Below are 20,076 nucleotides of genomic sequence, written 5' to 3'. Positions count from 1 at the left end.
CATAAAACAGTCTCGATTCTTGGTTAAAAGCAGATAAAACGTGCATTTAGCATTTATTTTACGTAAATATGTCGAATAATGATGCTAGTCTGTTAGAAAATGTGGCGGCAGCCTTACAACAAAGAGCTTTTCATATTGAAAATTCTTGTAAAAAAACAAAAAAATATAATAATTACCTTGAACTCTGGAACAAATCACTCCTGAGACAATCCTTCCCGTTTGTACAGCTTTCGTACGTTTTCAATTTATTTGAGTCTTGTGAAAAGTGGGTGTCAAACGGAAGCTTTGGAACTTTGAGTTTTGAAATGTGTGTGTGTGTCATTGCGCCGTCTAGCTGCGGAGATTTGCATTATAATACATGGACGCTTTCATTTCCAATACAAAAACTCCAGCACACACTGTAGGTGAAATAGAACACTGTCTTTGTTGTAGCCTAGTAGTTCCATTTGTTGTAGTTGGTTAGTTGCAGTAAACCCCAGTTCTCCATAGCGCAGCCGATGGCCCAACTCACGATACCAAATTGAAACAGCCAACCAGACACCTCGAACACTAGTGAACCACCAAAGTCGTCCTGTGAGGAGAAGTGATATGGGTAAATAGCTCATGCCCAATACCAGAAATCATGCCCATTCACCAATGTGTAAATTGAACAGCTGTTTCGAACACAAACATTTTAGATCTAAAAAGAGGGTATAAAGGTGGAGATGCCGGGGATTGAACCCGGGGCCTCATACATGCAAAGCATGCGCTCTACCACTGAGCTACATCCCCTTGCAAGTACAGATTGGCTTAGCTAAAAAAACACTCGACGGTCCCTAGTACCACACCATGGCGCACACATGCAGACATGTCAGTGGTGTGGGAAGTAGGGTGCTGAGGGCACCCTCTGGTGTTGGGGAGGGGGAAAAAAACGTGTTTTGGTAGATTCTTTTTTTTTTTTTTTTGAAAAATTTAATCAATAAATAAAACATACCGAAACAATAGCGTATTTAACTTTGGGGATTAAATATATATGTTGTAAAGCTTTTTTTTTGTAAACAACATGGTCACCACCTGACACCTTGCTTGCTACCAGGCCACATTGGATAAGGCGCAATTTAAACGGAAAATGTAACTTGACAGGGGAGACGTTAACATGGCGCAAAAACAATTTAGCGATTTTTAACTTTGCAAAAACAGCGAAATTTTGTAAAATTCAATTTGAGTTTGAAACAGATGATTATGACAGTTTATAATAGTGCGCAGCGAAGAAAAGTTAGCTGCAGATTTAGACCGTGGAGAACTTGAAATATTCAATTCAATTCAATTTTATTTGTATAGCCCTGGATCACAACAACGTTGTCTCAAAGGGGTTTGCAGAGGCAATATGATACATAATCAGAAACAGCAAATGAAGCAACAAAGATGAATAAATAAATTCAAGTCCTGGGTTTCCCCCATCCTTAGACCCTCCATGTCGGCAAGGAAAAACTCCAAAAACTCCAGAGTCTTCGGGAGAAAAATGAGAAACCTTGGGGAGTACTACAGTCAGGAGAGATCCACTCCCAGGACGGATAGACAAGAAGCCCCAGGACCGCTAATGGGAATTAGCAGGCGAAGTTACAGTCCGTAAAGATGTAGTGGAGTAAAGGAACAAGAATCGGTCCGTCTAGCCAGATGAGACGGTGGTAGCAACGAGGACGTCCATCCAGCGTGGGGTCCGGAAAGTCAGGAGGCTGCAGCTGAAAAATAGTCCCTCCCCAGAGGGGAGGGGGGAAAGGGGACACCGGGTGACTAGTGATGAAGAGACTAAATAGTTTGTATTGTAGCCATATTGTTGTTTGTTGTTGCTGTTGAGCTGCCACCGTGCAGAGCGCGGTGGGATATTCGTGTGTAATTTATTTGAGTGTTGTGAAAAGTGGGTGTAAACCAAGGTTTATTGGAGCTTTTAGTTTTCAAATGTGCGTGTGTACCATTGCGCCGTCTAGCTGCAGAGATTTGCATTACATACATGGGCACTTTTATTTTCAATACAAAAACTCCAAAACACACTGTAGGTGATATAGAACGCTGTCTTTGTAGTAGCCTAGTAGAAGTATGTAAACTACCCAGCATGCGTGTGTACTGCCATTGTGCACGCCTTGTATTGCGAAAAAGTGCGAGCGTGACATATTTGGACCGAAACAGTGCCCCGGAAAGTAATATAATTCAAATTGAGAAACATGTAAGTCACACTTGTGTACCGAATGTTAATATTGTAGCCTAGCTGATCTAAAATGAATTTTAAAAAATATAAAGAAATAAGATATAAATTGAAAAGAAAAAAACAATTTAAAAGATCAATTAAAGCAAATTAAAAAAAAAAAAAAAATGTAATAAATAAGATAAATTTATAAATATTTTTTGCGTGTGTTCAATGTATTTATTTAGATTTAACAGCATTTGAAAAGTTAGACATATAAGAATGTTTGTTTTCCCTTTTTTACCCGAAGTTTAAAACAAAAGTTTTTGTATATTGTAATAAATTGTTTTTAAGCACTGCAAATGTACTAATTATGATATAAATGAGATATATATAAAAGAAAACAACAATTTGTGTATGTATACATGCATATATCTTTGCATTTTATTTGAAATACTGTATTTTTTTTAATTGAAAAATATCCGCGATAGACTGAGGGAGCAAATTTTGAAGCGCGACATAGCGAAGTATCACTGTATTAGTGTTGCTCGCACTTACTATATTTTGCGATGGACAATAAAACATGGATACAAATAATTTAAATGAAATCAATGAATATATTCTGAAATTCTAATTCTAAATCAAATTAATGAAGATAAATTTAAAACATCAAAACAATGAATTAAAAGTAAAAACACTGCTCTAGAGGAGATTTGCATGGAGGAATGGACCAAAATACCAGCAACATTGTGTGAAAAGCTTGTGAAGAGTTACAGAAAACGTTTGGCCTCCGTTATTGCCAACAAAGGGTACATAGCAAAGTATTGAGATGAACTACTGGTATAGACCAAATACTTATTTTCTACCATGATTTGCAAATAAATTCTTTAAAAATCACACAATGTGATTTTCTGTTTTTTCCCACATTCTGTCTCTCATGGTTGAGGTTTACCTATGTTGACAATTACAGGCCTCTCTAATCATTTCAAGTGGGAGAACTTGCACAATTAGTGGTTGACTAAATACTTATTTGCCCCATTGTACATTTGTGTGTGCGTGTAGATGACTATTAGACTCCAGTTCATTTCACAGATGTTTATTAGTAAACAAAACACCGTAGAATTACAGTTCAGATATACAAAATAAGAAAACACGTGTATATCAAACACTGTAAGCGTTGGCATTGCTACATTGAGACTAATGGGGAAAAAAAGACAACCTACTTTAACCTGCTATAAAACATTGGCAGTCTTTTCCAAAACGCAAACTTGCGGTTAAAAGGTGACACTTCAAACATGAAAAATCCCTGGTTAACATCATTTGCAAACGAAAAAATTGAGAGAGAAAAAAAAAAAACCAAAAAAAGCTGACAGTGACACCACAAGCAATGACGAAAAGTGATTTTTTTGCAGAGTGTGAAGCTGTTAGCGGTTTAGCGAATGTACTTCCAGTGTACATTTAAAAGTAAAAGCACGCCACGTTCATATAAATAACGATTTCTGGAGTTAATCCCACATACTTCAGAATTAATACAATAATATGTAAATACTATAATACTACAGAATTCAGATTCTAGACTAAGAATAGCTTGAAAATGACATCCTTTTTTAAAAATGTGATTGGCAATGAATATTACAATTATCATAAGACTATTATGTACTGTATAGTAGTATACTATAATAGTAATGCTAATTTCTTTTTAAGAATTGTTTTGAATAATGTTGGAAAGGATAAGTCAGTGTTCTGAATCTGTTTACATTCCATTCTTTTGCACTAGTTAATGCTATGAGCATTTGACCTCATTGTTCATGTGTGATTAATTATTGTTATTTACATGTTTATTTGTACTTCAATAAAGAATTTAAGTGTTCCAAAATGTTTTCGTGAATTAATAAACGTCAACAAAAATTTCATCGCTAAATTAGTACCAAAAAAATTTATATTACTTTTTTTTATTAGTCGACTAATTGTATAAATAGTCGGCTGACTAATCGGGAGAAAATTAGTCGTTTGGGACAGGCCTACCGTAACATATTTCCTCCACACCCTTCTTACCTTTTTAACCCCTGACTCATTTTCATGCCTGGTCATTGCAAGGTGGAGATAACTGCGTCGGGAGGGAATACGACCAATATACCAATATATACCAATATTTTTTATTTCTATTAGAAAATGTTTTAGTAAAATGTTACACATTCTTGTGTATTTGCCACATATTGGCACAGTTAACATTGAGGCTTTGGGCCTCTTTTGACCTCGTTGTGAGTTTGTAAGGTTGTGACTTCTGATTAAACAAACTCGATGCCAATCAAAACGTTTGTTCTTCTTTTTCTCCAAATTAGAATCGATAAGAGAATCGATAAAGAATCGAATCGTTAAGCAATATCGATAATGGAATCGGAATCGTAAAAATTCTATCAATTCCCATCCTTAGCAATCACTACTCTCAGTTGTGGTTGCCACAGCTACCCATCATCCATTGCGGCGGAACAGATAAATAACAGTCGATACAATATTTTACTCTTTCATAAACTGTTGTGTTGCAACAAAGCAGTGTTGGGAAAGTTCATTTTGTACATGAACTCGATCAAATTGCAGCTTACAAATTTTAAAATGTACTGTTCAGTTCATAGTTCATAATTAAAACAAGACAATGCTGCTGAAACAAGGTCGCAAGTTAAAAGGTACCGACGTATATATGAACGATCACTTAACACGGAAGAATGCTGATATCGCCAAAAAGATATCTTAAAAAGCAACGCAAAATTCAACACACGTGGGTAGTCAATTGTAAAATATACATTAAATTGAACGGAACGCCTGAGGAAGCAAAAGTGCTGATGGTGCGAGATATTGAAGAGCTTGAAAAGTACTGATACCTATCAAGACCAGGTACCATCTCTGCATAATTGACTATGAACGATACATCAAACACACGAACTGTACTCAGGAATAAGAGCGATATTGATACACTACTGCGAACCCTTCAGCACAAACAAATAGAACTTGAGGCCTTTGAATCCAACGAGTCCAACAAAACAGACCCTAATATAGAAATTGATCCTGACAGTCATTTTTTTTCTTCTACTGTTACCAATTGTAATTATTTTACACGGCATCTGTATGAAAATAATATCAACTCAATGGGCAACTGTCAATTATACATTTCAACAGCAGAAGCATGTACAAAAATTCCAGTTCTATCAAAGACTATCTGCAACAATTTACACACCCCTTCAGCATAATTGCTATCACAGAAACGTGTTTTAATATTGATAAAGGTATTGATTTTATTATGGGTGATTATGAATTAAAATACATAAATAGAGAAAAGAAAACTGGTGGTGGAGTTGCCCTATATATACATAAATCAATTAAATGTATGGTATTAACAGATATGTCAAGAACACTGGATGGGTGCATGGAATGTTTGACAATAGAGATCTACAATGAAAAAAAGAAAAATATAATTGTCAGCTGTATCTATCGATCACCAGGTTCATGTATTGAATCCTTCACTGAATGGATGGGCCGATTGTTTTCCACTATTAAGCAAAAAACATTATTCATCTGTGGAGATTTTAATATTGATTTATTAAATCCAAGCAAACTGGCAGCAATAGACGATTTTTTGGATACAATGTATAGTATGTCTCTTTACCCAACAATAACTAAACCAAGTAGGATTACATCACACAGTGCTACAATTATCGACAATATCTTTACTAACAACTTGGGAAATCAGATAGTCAGTGGCTTGCTCATATGTGATATTACAGATCATTTACCGGTTTTTACCTTATTTGATTGTGAAATCTGGAAAAGTAAGGATAGTGAAGTGGTATATCAACGGAAAAGAACCGAAGAAAATATGAACGCATTCAATAACAGTTTGATGGTCCAGGATTGGACTACTGTATTTAGGGAATCAAATGTGGACAGTGCATATGATAAGTTCCTAGAGAAATTTACTTCTCTTTATAATACGCACTGTCCTGTTGAAGGAAGCAGCACAAAGAAAAGGGAATTCAAATGCCCTTGGTTGACAAAAGGAATAATCAACACCTGCAAAAAGAAAAATTATTTATACAAGTTGTTTATCAAGTTAAAAACCAAAGAAGCTGAACTGAAATATAAGATTTACAAGAACAAATTAACAGCTATAATAAGAACTAGTAAAAAGCTATACTACAACAAGCAATTATATGAAAATAAAAATAATATAAAAGGCACATGGAACATATTGAACAAATTAATCAAACAAGGATCTACCAAGGCAACATATCCTGACCACTTCATTGAAAAGAATGGTGTAAATTATGATATGAAAAAAGTTGTTAACAGCTTTAATAGTTTCTTTGTAAAAATCGGTTCAGAATTGGCTGCAGGTATTCCGGACTAGGACCCCGACCACTATTATAAAAGAATTAAACGGAATCAGAATTCAATCTTTCTCTATGCAACCAGTGAGCAGGAGGTGATAAGTACTGCATTGAAGTGCAAAAGCAAGCTGTCCACCGACTGTCACGATATTGACATGTTTATTGTTAAAAAAGTTATACATAGTATAGCAACGCCCCTCACTTATATTTGTAATTTATCATTTCAATCGGGTCAATTTCCAAACAAAATGAAAATTGCTAAAGTAATTCCAGTACACAAAAATGACAGTAAACACAGTTACACATATTATAGACCGATATCACTATTACCACAATTTTCTAAAATCTTGGAAAAACTATTTACCTGCCGATTTAATAATTTTCTTGATAAACACAACATAATTAATCAGGGCCAGTAGGGGTTTAGAACAAAAACAACCACCTCAATGGCAATTACAGATGCAGTAGAAGAAATCACAAATGCATTGGATGAAAAAAAACATGCAGTTGGAATTTTTATTGATCTAAAGAAAGCTTTTGACACAATTGATCACACAATTTTACTCAAGAAACTACATCTGTATGGTATCAGGGGGGTTGCTGGGGAGTGGTTGAGAAGTTATTTAACAGGAAGGGTACAATATGTGAAAATGGGGAAATGGTCATCAGAACATCTCAGTATCTCTCATGGGGTCCCTCAGGGGTCTGTTTTGGGACCAAAATTATTTAATATTTATATCAACGATATATATACTGTATCTCAGTTATTGAAATTTATACTTTTTGCAGATGACACAAACATATTCTATAGTAGTGAAAACCAAAATGAATTGGTAACTACCGTTAATGAGGAATTAAGTAAATTAAAGAGGTGGATGGATATAAATAAATTATCACTTAACTTAAATAAGACAAAGGTAATGATATTTAGTAACCTAAAATATAACGCAGAACTACAAATAAAGATTGATGGGGTCCCAATCGGGAATGTAAATGAATTCAAATTTCTAGGAGTTATTGTAGATAGTAAATTATCATGGAAACCCCACATCAGACACATCAAAACCAAGATCTCCAAAAGCCTGTCACTAATAAACAAAGTGAAATCATACCTTGATGACAGTGCACTCCGCACTTTGTACTGTTCTCTAGTGCTCCCATATTTCACATATTGTATTGAAGTGTGGGGAAACACTTACAAATCTACCATCAATTCATTAGTCACATTGCAGAAACGTGCGGTACGAATCATACATAAGGTTGGATTTCTCGATCACACCCACCGTTTATTTGCTCTCTCAAAACTATTAAAAATCAAAGATCTTGTAAACTATCATACAGCTATAATGCTATTTAAAGCAAAAAATGAATTACTGCCCCAAAATTTACAAAACCTATTTAAGGTTTGTGAGAATATCCATAGTCTGCGAGGCTCTGGAGATTTTATGTTGCCAAGATTTCGAACCACTTGCAAACGTTTTCGTGTGTCTGGATGTGGAGTGAAACTCAGGAACAATTTAGAAAATCATTTCAAGCAGTCTCAGAATATCCAAAAATTTAAATCGCTGTATAAAAATATGGTCTGGTCACAATATAATGACATTTGCTGACAATGTGTGTTGCTGTTTATGTCAGTTGGTGTAAATATTGAAATTTTTGGGAATGAGCCAACATTAGTTGGTTGTCTGTTGGTTTAGTTGTTTTTGTCTGTTTTTCCTTTTTTCTTCTTTTCATTGTGTGGACAGGAGTATCCCATGAGTAAGGATGCTGGACAATGAGATCAGGGGTTGGACAAAATAAGTTTTTTTCTTCTTCCCACTCCCTTTCGAGTACAATTATTTTTGTTGAATTATATTGTATGTTTTTTGTTTCTTTTGTGTGTTCATGCTCGAAATAAAGTTTCATCATCATCATCATCATCAAAATAATTAAACTTCACGATTTAAAAAAACGAACTTTTATAATTATTATTATTTTTATTAACTTTTGTAGTTCTTTTTTCTCCCCGATAATTGCTGCAAGCTAATATTGACAGTGTTCTGTCAGATTTTGTGCCCCAGCAAAAATTGCAACTTTGAGGCTCTGCACATGCATGTAACGTTACAAACAGCCGCGAATACAAAGATTCCAAAGTAAAGGATTTACGTACTTACATTGGGTCATGGACGCACATGAAGGAAAGTTCTCTCTCACTGCGTCTTTCCCATGCCGTTAAGCATTTATTCCCGCCGTATTCATGTTGCAGAAGGATGTTTATGCAACTTGTTTAAATGTTATTCAAAGCAAAGATGCTAAATAAAGTCCAACTGAATGTGAAAGACGTGTGCGGGAATGTTATGGTGTCAGAAAAGTGTGAAATAGACGAGGCAGATCTGTGTCTGACAGAATGCCTGAAGAACACTGGGTACAAAAAAAAAATCTACTTCGACTTAACTGAGATATATCAAGTTAGTTTCCAGCCCCAATTACAACTTACTTATTAAATATTAGTGTTTACAACATGTTGATAAAAATTGAGTTTGGCTCACTTATCATATTTAAGTTGAATATTAGCATTTACAGTGTATAGCTGTCAATATTTGTTTTCAATATCATTTTCCCTCTTTTACTAACTATCAAAACACATACTCTCTGACCTTACCAAAAATGGTCACGTGTCCTATAAATCACTTACACATGGACTGAGTTACACGTTATGCATACTTACACTGAACTAATTTTTTCATTTTTGATAACTGTTATTTCACTATTAGCATGAAAACAAAAGTCCATCTTCTCAGCCTTCTGAGTGCGCCATAGAGCTGTTTTTCAAGAACCTCTAAATAACTTTGAAATACGTGTAAACATCATTGCTTGATGTCTCCTTATCATCAGCTGTGTGCTTCTGCTCTTTTTCTCTTCCTGCCCAGTTTGACTGCTCATTATCAGTAACATTAAATGAGTGCATCCACTGACTTCGGTCTTATCATTAAAGACACGGATTATTGTGCTGTTACGTACATATTTCCCTCTGTTTATAGTAAGCACTCAATGGTGAATCGGTGCTTGATGAAAAACACATTTGCTTCAAAGTAGAGTTAATGATGCTATAAACATGTTTGCAAAAGAGGAGTTATCATCAAGTTGTGCGTAGGGTCTCCACAAAGCGAAGCACCCTTAATTATGTGTGTGCATGTGCCAGTTTTCAAATTCATTGAGGTTCTTCTTATCAGTTAAAAAAAATCTATTTTATCTTAATATACATTTCATTCCAATGTTAGGTTCAACAGGAAGATTCTAATCAATTTAATTTTAATTTAATTTTTTAAATTTTTTTATGAATGGTCCAACAATAATCTAGTGATCAAAATTTGGTGTGCGACCCAAAGAGTCATTTCATTGTCTAATTACAGATCCAACTTTCACTCAAATGTTCTAAAATTATAATATGATGGGGAAGAAAAAGTAGTTATGCATATAAAATGAACGTTCATTCAGTCAAACAGCAGGGCAGAGAACGAAAAGTGGTATTTGCCATGTGGCAAAATGGATTTTGCCATGTGGCGTTTTTTTGCCATGTGGCATTTTTTTTTGTCATTTGGCATTTTTTTGCCATGTGGCAAAATGGATTTTGCCATGTGGAATTTTTTGTTTTTGCCATTTGGCAAAATGGATTTTGCCGTGTGGATCTTTTTTGTTTTGTTTTGTTTTGTTTTGTTTTGTTTTGTTTTGTTTTGTTTTGTTTTGTTTTGTTTTGTTTTGTTTTGTTTTGTTTTGTTTTGTTTTTTTGCCATGTGGCAAAATTGATTTTGCCATGTGGCATTTTTTTGTCATGTGGCAAAGTTGATTTTGACATGTGGCATTTTTTGGGTATGTGGCAAAATGGATGCACTTTAACGTCAAGTGTATGCTCAAAAAATCACTACCCCACATTTTACTGCCATTCAAAATGATTGGAAAATTTGGACGTGCACAGCCTGACTTGGGTGCCAGTTGAATGTCAATGCGCTGTAACGGTAAGTGTATGGTCAAAAATCACAGCCACACGTTTTTTCTGCCATTTGATATGAATGGAAAATTTGGACGTGCATAGCAGTCAATGGCATGGACGTGCATGGCTTGCAAAAATGCTATCCACGCCAAAAAAATCTAACGTACCAAAAAAAAAAAAATGCCACAAACCAAAATCCATTTTGCCACATACCAATAAAAAATTCCACATGTCAAACTACATTTTGCCACATGACAAAAAAATGCCACATGGCAAAATCAATTTTCCTAAATGGCAAAAAAATGCCACATGGCAAAATCCATCTTGCCACATGGCAAAAAAAATGTCAGATTGCCAAAAAAAACATTTTGCCCCATGCAAAAAAATGCCACATCGCAAATACTTTTGGTTCTCGCTGTCTCTCCAAAATCTATTAGGCATCTAGTGCCGTCAATGGCAGCCAATGACTTACAGGTAAATAAGTGCTCTGTAAGTTAAGATAGAAGTCAGAAGATAGACACGTACTAACTCAAAAAACTCATATCTAAAATTAGCTTTTTACAATGAAGTTGCATTTGGATGATCCAGAGGAGACATGGGAGAAAGTCATATAAGAACAAAATCAAACTTTTTGGTCTTAATTCCACTCATGGTGTTTGGAGGAAGAAGAATAATGAGTACCATCCCAAGAACACCATCCCTACTGTGAAACATGGGGGTGGTAGCATCATTGTATGTGGGACTGGATGACTGCACTGTGTTAAGGAGAGGATGACCAGGGCCATGTATTGTGAGATTTTGGGGAATAATCTCCTTCCCTCAGTTAGAGCATTAAAAATTGGTTGCGACTGGGCCTTCCAACACGACAATGGCCCAGAGCAACCAAGGAGTGGCTTCGTAAAAAGCATATCAAGGTTCTGGAGGGACCTAGCCAGTCTCCAGACCTAAACCCAAAGGAAAACCTTTGGAGGAAGCTCAAACTCCGTGTTTCACAGTGACAGTCCAGAAACCTGATTAATCGAGAGAAGATCTGTGAAGTGCAGTGATGTAAAATCTTTGCTGCAGTCTGTACAAACCTGGTGAAAAGTTACGGGAAACATTTGCCCTCTGTAATTGTAATCAAAGGCTACTGTACCAAATATTGACATTCATTTATTCAGGTGTCCAAATACTTGTTTGCAGTGGTATAATACAAATAAATTGTAAAAAAAAAAAAAAAAAATCACACTCTGTGATTTCTGGATTATGTTTTTAAGATTGTCTCTCACAGCAGACAAGCACCTACGGTATAATGAAAATCTCAAACCCGCCCATTACTTCTAAGTGGGAGAACTTTCAAAATCGCAGGGTGCTCAAATACTTATTTCCCTCACTGTACATCTATGGGGCGCCGTTTGTAAAGCAGCACATGCCGAAAATTACGACAACATTTTCTCACATTTAGCGCCACGCAGTGTGAAAAATGTGGTGTGAAATGTTTGCAGTCACTTTTTTTTTTTGCACATTTACAACATTATTTAGCAACTCAAATATTTATTTTGAAATAATGAGTATTGGACTTGAATGTTTAAATCCAGAACTAGATATTTATTTAAATTTTAAATGTAAATCTTAAATTTATATTCTATAGATATATTTTAAATTTATATCCTAAATATATATATGAAATTTATATTCAAAATATATATCCTAAATTTATATTCTATATATATTTTAAATTTATATCCTAAATATATATATGAAATTTATATTCGAAATGTATATCCTAAATCTGAATTTTATATTAAATCCTAAATGTATATGTTATATCTAAATACTATATTTAAATTTTTAATCTGGAAACAGTTGAAACTAAATATTTAGCGTAATATGCAAATTCACATGACTGGAGACCGGAAGTAACAAAATAAAACCTGGAGCAGCTCAGACTGTTTGTTTACGTTGCTTGAAAATGAATAAAACCTACTCAACGGTGGCAGTCGGCTCTTGGACATGATTTATTGTGATAATAACAATATCTAGGTAAAATACACATTTAGGAGAAACCATTTAAGGAGTATTTTGTGCTTTTAGTGTCACTTTTACGCAAGAGCGAGTAAAGTTACTAAAAATAGCCATGAGGGGTGTCTGTTGGACTGGACTGGAGAGCAAGGTTGACTTTTCTATCTTCATCTGCAAAAATCCCGCATTTCTCACAGTTGGCGAAGGTGGGCTGTAAGAAACTATGTCAGGCGAGTCAAATTTAGCTGAGACTATCGGCAGAGCTATTCTGACTGCAATACAAAGGTTTCCCAGTGAGAAACGCGGGATTTTTGCAGTTGAAGTTAGAAAAGTCAACCTTGCTCTCCAGTCCAGTCCGACCTGCATCAGAGTAAGCATAACATTAAACTTTGTGAACTTCGAACTGCAAAACTCGAGTAGGAAGTTGCTTAAAAAGAAGTGTCCTTCTGTTTGTGTTTTCTACTGTTAACATTAATTAAACTGTGAGAAATTTAATGAACTCTGCTGGAAACTATCGAACCAGAAAAATGTGAGCAAGAAGCTGCTTAGAGGGGGAAGGGTGCTGCATAACTTCAAATGTTGCTCACACAACACAACATACCGTAATTTCCCGAATATAACGCGCACTTTTTTCCCCCAAAACGTTGCCGACCATTACGGTACGTAACGCCACCATTTTGTTTCGGTAATACTTCACTCTGATCGGCCGAATGATTTCGTCCGTGTTAAATTCTGCTTTTTTCACTCTTCATAAAGCACAGAGTTTAGTTTCTTGAACTCATTTGAGTCAACGTTTATTGCAGCTCCGCAACTCAGACCATAACAAACGTAACAACACAGACTTCCTGTGTGTGTCCGTCAACTATATCTGTCCCTCGGGAAACTCAAACCCAAATAACAATATTTCCTATTGTTACTGTCATGTCGACAGGAAGTTGGAGAAGTTGTCAAATCATATTATTACCGTAAATATTGTCAGTTTATGGTAATGTTTTGAACTACCAATATGCTATGCTTGTGCTGTGTTTCACCAGTCAGTAAAATGACATTTCTGTATCTGTACACGAGCTCTTTTTTCTTGTATTCTTCTATTTATTGGTGCTAAAATTAGGGTGCACGTTATAAACGGGTACAATAATTTCCCCTAGATTTTACAAGTAAATTTGAGGTGTGCATTATACACGGGTGTGCCTTATATTCGGGAAATTACGGTAATCATAATTAACAATTTACATAAAAAGAAGAAAATGTTTTATTTTTGGATGCCGCCAGCTACCCACACCAGCGTTGCGATTCACTGCTCAATCATGATCGACGTAATGAGCACCCTATATAGCACATCAATTAATTAGGCTCATATTCACGAGAAATGTAGCCCTGACCCCCATTCACCGAATCTGCTTTGTCTTATTAATGTCCCATCCCAAGCAAAAAGTGTGCATGCAGGTTATGGTATTATAACATCCCTACCAGTGGTGTTACCAGGATGCCAGGTGTGGGTGGGCATTAGTCTTACCTGGAGGGGGGGGGCAAAAAAAAAGCTACAATGCTCAAGTATGTCGAAATCTAGCGTAGGGCTACTGAACCTTAAAACATGTTTTGTTTTCTCCTTTCTCCTGTTGTTGTGATTTGGTCTAAACAAATAAAAGTTGATTTGATTTTATTTGGCTTAGAACACATCCATAACTGAACAGTATGGACATGCAGGTGACAATGTTTTTTTTAGGTAACCTATTGTGGTTCCTCCGTTTTATTATTATTATTATTATTATTATTATTATTATTATAGTTATTCTTTGTCCCGCCGATGCTTTGAGCCCTACTTTGACCCCCTCACAATGCTTCAAAACTCACCAAACTCAACAGCCAGGTGAACACTGGTGAAAACCTTGATAAAATGTAAAAAAAAAAAAAAAAAATCAAAAGACGCGTAAATGATTGTAGCGCCCCCTGGGAACAAAACCAACATTTCATTTTATTTATTTTTTGTTAAGATGAAAGAGGACGTAACAACGCAAAGGTTAAAACTTAGAACACATCAGTACTATATGAATGGGATACCATACGCGATGCCCAGACTGCCGTTAGTAGTACATCCAGTTTTCTTTGGATGGGCAGAGTGTGTCCGTGGGTGTGCACTGCCCATCCTTGCCCCCCCCCAGTAACCCTTCATATGTTGAGACCAAACCTACGCCCTTGATATACAGTATACAGTGGTACCTCGACATACGATCGCTTCGACACGCGATCTTTTCGACATCTGACGTAAAATTTGACTTGCCATTTGTTTCTACATCCAACGACATGCTCGAAATACGACGACATAACAGCACCGCAGATTTTCTTGTGTGAGAAATCAACACAAGTTTCAAAAAGGTTGGTACAGGTGGTGACGCTTACCTTCTAAATGAAGCTGCAAATTATAGAAAAATATGAGCGTTGGGTGCGCATCCTCAACTGGCTCAACAATACATCTCCATGGTCCTCCTCTGACCACCATTCGCCAGTCCTTATAAGAGAAGCTGACAATTATTATTGTGGTAACATCGCCAAAAAAATCGCCAGCTTCGTCATTTTTTTATCATTTATTTCACAACTTATTCAACATATCCTCCTGACCGCCGAAGTTGACGGTGTTCTCAAGAAAACAATGAAAGCGAAAGTGAAACTCTCAAGATCACCGCTCTCGGGTTTGGTGCGTTCAGGTACAGCAAGAAGCGTCCATCACATTAGAACCCGATTCGTTACATTATTACAGGAACTATTGTTATTATATTATTCTGATTTTTTTTTTTTTTTATAATTAATTTGTTTTGCTATGTGAAATTGCCATTTGTAATAGTACCAGCAGTATTTATTAAGGATTTAGTGTAGGTTTTTGGGCTGTGGCTCGAATTAATGGAATTATAATGTATTCCTATGGGAAAATCCTGCTCGACATACGACCATTTCGACTTACAAACAAGGTCCTGGAATGAATTAACTTTGTATGTAGTGGTACCACTATATATCTGTATATACAGTATATAGGAAGTTAATTTTATTGCTGACACTGTTTTCGGGGTCATCAAAATGTTTTGCCCCCCCCCCCCCCCCCAACACACACACAAAAGTCAAACTCCGTCTATTGTTATTGTCATTGTTAACAAAAACAACACTGATATGTGCGTTTACTCTTTTTTGGCTGCTCATAACACAGTAAGTTACCTGTCCTGCTCCGGCACGGATTCCTCTTTCTGTACCATTATATTTTATATCCACCATATTTCAGCGTACTAGTCTAGTTTTGACACAGACAAGATAGTATCTCCATTTATGGAGGAAGTGAGGAAGTCGAATTTGCCAACATAGCTGCACGGAGCAGGCACATGTTTCTTTAATAAGGATGAAAGCGCTTGGTTCTTGTAACCAGATCTTTCTGTAGCAAGCAGCTTTCCATCAAGGAACAGCAGGATCCGCCCTTTTTAGCCCAGAAGCATCAGGACAGATGGGACCATGACACGCAAAGCCACACGAACGCACACGAGTGCACGCCGAGTGAAATCCCGTAATGTCGTCGAGGCCGTTTTAATGATTGGTAATAGTAATCAGTCGCACCTGTATGAGTTTTCAACACCTGTGCACATCCTTCCTCTCTGTTGTCGTGGAAGTACTCCCCGCCGTGTGCGTTGAGTTGACAGCTCTGTGATGAATTCTGTGCCGCTAGGGGTCACGGGTTAAAGGTTAGAGGGTACTCCAGCTGGCAACCAGGGCTGCCACGGACTCCAGCGAGGAGGCATTCATTGAGTGGAGCAGGAGGGGGCAGATTGTTTGATGCGCTCATCCTTGAGGCATTTCTCTCGCTTTCTTCTAAGTGAAAGGTGTCATTTGTTGTGATGACCCCGAAAATGATGATCACACGACACTGCAGTCACACTATGCTTCGCAGCAACTTTGAAGTCACTGTTTTCCCAGCTTGAAAATTAACTGGTTTGCACCAAGCCCATTAAGTCCCTCTGAAGCACAACAAAGTCCAAAGAATTTGAAACTTGACTAAACTTAAAAAATAAAATAATCAGCTGCGGCTAATCCTTTAGATGGACCGATGTCACTGCTGATATATCACACGTGATACTAATGGTTTCAACTGAAGACATGTGAGAGGTGCATTTTTACAGAAAAATCTAGTGGAACTCCAAATTGAATGTCATGGTTTTTCCTAAGTTGTTATCATGCCTCACAGTCGAAACTTGTGGGTTTAAATCTCAGCTCAGGCCTTCTTGTGTGGGGTAAATGTTAGGAGTGTAACGGTATGTGGGTGCTCGGTTCGGAACGGAGGCATATCGAACGAGTTTCTGACGTAATCTAGTGCTGTCAAATTTAGCGCGTTAACGGGCGGTAATTAATTTTTTAAATTAATAACGTTAAAATATTTGACGCATTTAACGCAAGCGCGAAATGACCCGCTCATGCATCATAATCCCACTTTTACGTCCCACGGACAGCTCGCTAAGGGCGTAACATAAAACGAGCCACACACACAAGTTCAATTTAATTCAATTCCAATTCAATTCAATTTTATTTGTATAGCCCTGAATCACAACAACGTTGTCTCAAAGGGCTTTGCAGAGGCAATATGATACACAATCAGAAACAGCAAATGAAGCAACAAAGATGAATAAATAAATTCAAGTCCTGGGTATCCCCCATCCTTAGACCCTCCATGTCGGCAAGGAAAAACTCCAAAAACTCCAGAGTCTTTGGGAGAAAATGAGAAACCTTGGGGAGTACCACAGTCAGGAGAGATCCACTCCCAGGACGGATAGACAGGAAGCCCCAGGACCGCTAATGGGAATTAGCAGGGGAAGTTACAGTCCGTAAAGATGCAGTGGAGTAAAGGAACAAGAAGAGGTCCATCGACCCAGATGAGACGGGGGTAGCAACGAGGACGTCCATCCAGCCAGGGGTCCGGACAGTCAGGAGGCTGCAGCTGAAAAATAGCCCCTCCCGAGAGGGGAGGGGGGAAAGGGGACACCGGGTGACTAGTGATGAAGAGACTAGAAAACTAGATATTAACATTGGAAAATAGAAATAAAGTAAGATAAGTGGTAGGTAGAGTGAGAAAAAGGAGATAGAACTCAGTGGCTTTACTTCCCCCAGCTTTATAGCTTCTAGTGCAGCTTAGACTAAACTTTGAGTCTACTCCGACTTCAACTAGCCTGACCATAAGCTTTGTTGAATAGGAACGTTTTTAATCTAATCTTAAATGTGCAGACTCTCTCGGCTTCTTTAATATTAACTGGAAGCTGATTCCATAAAACAGGGGCTTGGTGGCTAAAGGCTCTAGCTCCGACAGTACTTTTAGAAACCCTGGGAACTACCAGTAGGCCTGCATTCTGAGAGCGGAGTGTTCTGTTGGGGCGGTATGGAACCAGAGCATCGGTGAGATAAGATGGCCCCAACCCATTAATGGTCTTAAATGTAAGAAGGAGGATTTTAAATTTAATTCTAAACTCGACTGGAAGCCAGTGAAGGGCCTGGAGCACAGGGGTGATGTGCTCTCTTCTATTGGTTCCTGTTAAAAGTCTTGCTGCTGCATTTTGGACTAGCTGAAGACCTTTTAGAGAACTTTTAGGACAAGTTGCAAGTGGACACAAATTCATTCACACAAGTCGAACTCGCATTGAACAAAATATACAAAATGTGGAAGAAGCTGGCTTCAACGTAAGCCCAGGCCAAACCTACAAACAAAATGAAACTACACTTAAACCACACCCACTAAGTAAACCCTGATCGTAAAAAGGAAATAATGAAAAGACGGCTGTTTACGCCTACTGCTGCGGTGCTCTTATTTTAAGTGATGAACAAAAACGATCCAATAACGAATGAACACAAAAGACTTCACCGAAAAAGCGGAAGTGTAACAAAGTAGCGATCAAATGCACAGGTGAATGAATGGCGAGCAATCAGCTGCCGAGGAGAGGAGGTACGCGGCGAGTATACTGTCAAATGCGAATTCTCAGAGTGTTGACAGCGGCTAGTTTATGAAGTTGGCACCCTTCCTTTGGTGGCCCATCAGCGGCGGCGACGTCGTCTTCCCGTCCGGCGTCAATAAAAGTACATCACGTTGGGAGGGGAGGCAGCCAGCTGGCGGATGCGACGATCAGCTGACTGACAGTCTCAAAAAAGAGAACAATTAAATGGCCAGGGCCGTCGCACCACTCAGAAGTGCGGTGAGCAGCGTGGGTAACGGTTAAATGTAAGCATGGAAGAAAAGTAGGTTGGCCCTCTGGGTGGGGAATTCAAATTAAAAAAGAATATAGATGGAACAACTCTCAGAAAATGTAAATAAGATGGTTTGCCTCAGCGACTAGCTAGAGGATGAGTAGAGAAGAGGGCCACATTTATGTGTACACTACACACACTTTAAACACATTATAAATAATACTTTTTTTGTTACTGTTCTAAGGCTCTGTTGTTTGTTTGTTTTTGCAGAGAAAATGTCTTCAACAGAAAGAATGTTCATGTTCATGCCATCTTGTGAATTTATTGTTATAATCAACAAATACAGTACTTATGTTGAATGTATATATCCGTCTTGTGTCTTATCTTTCCTTTCTAAAAATAATTTTGGGAATAATTTGAACTAATCTACTGGATATAATCAACAAAACAAGCACATTGGCACGATCAACAATGGACTATTGGGAAAATGAACAATCAGAGGGGATGGTAAAAAAAATCACTACGAAATCTGAGTGTCAAAAATTGTTATTTGATATTTTCTGCATCCTATATGGTATACTGGGGGTGGGTTTCAATAAGCTTCGGCTTCTCCCGTCTGCCTTTTTCTTTTCGGGTTGAATTAATTGTAAACACATATAAATGCTGTATGTTTGTTCGGATTTGTCATGCCTGAAGGGAAAATAAATAAATAAATACATTTACAGAAAAATATGGCATAATTTAGAGATGGTTTGAATTGCGATTAATTATTTTTAAGCGGTGATTAACTCAATTTTGAAAAATTTAACCGTTTAATAAATGTAACTCTTACTTTTAAAGGCTGTGGACATAAAGTTAATATGAGAAACTTGAAACTGTTCAGTGTTGCAACTGTTCAATTTTGCACATCAGATATTTGTTTAAAGAAAAAGTCTGAGCCAATGTTATTCATTTTTATTTTGTTTTTCAAAATATCTACATTTCAGAATATTGTATTTTCTATTTTTGAGCAGAATTCTAGCTTTGTATAGGCTAATGTTCCTATTGTTGAAAGCACAAAAGTGTGTAATAAAAAATTAGCACATTTATATTTTGCATTTTGTTTTCTTACTGTACCGAAAACGAACCGAACCGTGACCTCAAAACCGAAGTACGTACCGAACCGAGATTTTTGTGCGTAAATGTTCATACCTGTCAAGTTGTATGGTTTCGGCGTAATTTGTACAAGTGAGCACTGATTTTTAAATATGTACGCCGTACGTTCAAAATCTGTACGTTTTTCGTGCATTACGTTTTTTTTTCCTCCGTTCGGATTTTGTCACTGTTTCGGCAATGAGACAATGTGCGTTACGATGCAT

At 37.0% G+C, this 20,076-nt stretch overlaps 1 non-coding gene across 1 annotated transcript; it reads right to left on the bottom strand.

Moving 5' to 3' along the window:
- Positions 1–699: 699 nt before the first annotated feature.
- Positions 700–771, bottom strand: trnaa-ugc (transfer RNA alanine (anticodon UGC)). The gene has a single exon. It is a non-coding gene; the product is annotated as a tRNA-Ala (tRNA).
- Positions 772–20,076: the final 19,305 nt, after the last annotated feature.

This window comes from Corythoichthys intestinalis, chromosome 10, assembly GCF_030265065.1.
Source record: "Corythoichthys intestinalis isolate RoL2023-P3 chromosome 10, ASM3026506v1, whole genome shotgun sequence".
NCBI lineage: Eukaryota > Metazoa > Chordata > Actinopteri > Syngnathiformes > Syngnathidae > Corythoichthys > Corythoichthys intestinalis.
The sequence above is the reverse complement of the archived record's forward strand: the minus strand, read 5'-3'. Positions and strand labels throughout refer to the sequence as shown.